Source organism: Vespa mandarinia, chromosome 13, assembly GCF_050613455.1.
Source record: "Vespa mandarinia isolate Hongniang chromosome 13, ASM5061345v1, whole genome shotgun sequence".
NCBI lineage: Eukaryota > Metazoa > Arthropoda > Insecta > Hymenoptera > Vespidae > Vespa > Vespa mandarinia.
The window spans coordinates 1,437,501-1,440,000 of NC_140822.1; positions in this window are offsets into that span (position 1 = coordinate 1,437,501).

Here is a 2,500-nt window from a genome sequence, read left to right on the forward strand (position 1 = left end):
AATTTTGCAAATAACATAAACAGTACATGAAGGAATGATTTTATTTTTTCTTTTTTTTTTTTCTTTTTTTGCTTTTTTTCCCTGAAAATAAAATATTTTTTATGCGTTGCCTGTGTATGTGTCTCATTATAGAAAAAAAAACAAAAAAACAAAAAAAATTGTGATTAATGATTCTTTATAAAAGTATATAATTCGAGCCAATCCTCAAAACAAAAAAAACAAAAAAAAAAAAAACAAAAAAAAAAAGGAAAAAAAAGAAGTAGAAGAAAGAAAAGAAAAAACTTTTGATCCCAATCCTGTATATTTTTGTTTCTTTTCTATGAGATTGTGTGCATGTGCTGTTGTACGAATTAATAATGTTGCATTTTTAATAATTTAAACTAACTACACAATCGACCTGTTTTATTATCACAATTTGTGTGATGATAGAGAGAATAAAACGAAAAAAAATAAAAAAAAAAAAAAAAAAAAAAAAAAAAGAAAAAGAAAGAAATAAACAAATAAACAAACAAACGAACAAACAAATACGAAAGAAAATTTGTTCGACTTTATGAAAAAGCAAATAAAGAAAAGAAAGACAGTGAAAAGAAAGAAATGAAATGAAAGAAAGTAAAAGAGAAGAAAAGAAAAAAAAAAAAAAACGTACGCACAACTCTGCTACAACTTTTTTTCTGTTTCTTTTTTTTCGCCCCCTCCCTCTTTTCTTCTTAAGAACATCACGATCGTTCGTCTCTCAAAATGACTTTATACAGGCGATGTATAACGAGGTAAAAGAGAGAAAGAAAAGAAAAGAAAGGAAAAAAATTAAGAAAAGAAAAAAAAAAGAATAAAAGAAAGGAAAAGAAGAGAGAAAGTAAATAAAAAAAAAAAAAGAAAAAAAAAAAAGGAAAAAAAATTGATCGAAAAAGCAAAAAACAAAAAAAGAAAAAACAAGAAACGTCTCTCGCAAATAACAAAGATCTAACGCTAATCCCTAAACTCCAGTCTTCATTATTTCTTCTTTTCCTTTTCTGCTTGTCTTTTTCAGTCTTCCTAAAGAACTTGCAAAAGAATTGGGTCTGCTTTCAATGTGGCAAACGTTATCTATGGCGAGGCTCATTGAAGAATCACATGCGCGTCGAATGCGGCAAGGAACCAACTTTCAAGTGTCCAATTTGCGAAAGGAAATTCAAACACAAGCATCGTTGGCAATCCCACGCTAAATGCGTACACGGCATTGATCTGTAATTCGAACTTCGTGCGAGCGTGTAGGGCCTGGAAAAGAAGTTAAAAAAAGAAAAAGAAAAAAAAAAGGACATGAAAAAAAAAAATTAAAAAGAGAAAAGAAGATAAACAAAAAGGAGATCGATCCTTTGATACCTTCTTCTTCTTCTTTTTTTTATTCTTTTTTCAATATCGTGATAACAGAGACAAACAAACGAAAAGTATTAGAGAAGGAGAGAGAGAGAGAGAGAGAGAGAGAAAGAGATTTATTAAAATTATTGTATGCAATAAAATTGATCGTTTTCTTTTCATAACATTGACCATTCTCAATGTGTGTACTTTTATTTCGCGCGAGAGACCAAAAAATGAAAACAAATGAAGAAAGAGAAAAAAAAAAAAGAAAAAAAAAAGAAAGACAAAATATACATACTACAGTCACATATATATATATGTATATATATATATATATATATATATATATATACACGCCCACACAAATGCAGATATCGTTTCTTAATGAATTTCTCGGCTTTAATCGAATATTCGACATATTCTTTTTCTTTCTTTTTTCTTCTTTTCTTTTCTTTTTTTTTTTTTTTTTTAGTTGTACTTTATTCCTTGCGCGTTTCTTTTTCTTTTCATTTCCATTAAAGTATCGTTCTTTCGTAATACACATAAGAGTGTATGTTATTGTAAAATAAATATCCTCCATAATGTGCCTTACAATTATTGTAATTAATTCTTTTCAATTTATTATTTATAGATATGATATATATATATATATATATATATATATATATATATATTTTTTTTTGTTTTCTCATCGTCTTCTTCTTCTTCTACTTCTTCTTTTCTTTTCCTTTCTTCTCTTTTCTTTTTCATTCCTTTATTTTTTTTATTTTTTGTTATTGTCGTCATTGTTGTTGTTGTTGTCATTGTTGTTGTATATCTTCCAGCATTTATTTTACGCAAATATGTAATATCGTTTGTGTCTATTGTTGACATAGTATTTCTATTAAAAAGAAAAAAAAAATATATATATCTATATATATATATATATATGTATATATACATATACATATATATATTCAATACGTCCTGCTAGTTCATTCGTTCCCATTTGTTATTCGTTAATTTCACCTTTAATTATGACACACAAACACACAAACGTACACACACAAACACACACATACTAATGTGAATAATTTTTTAATTAAACGAATAGTAAAGTTTCATGAAGAAAAAAAAAAAAAAAGAAAAAAGAAAAAGAAAGAAAAATATGCTGCAAGATTTCTTC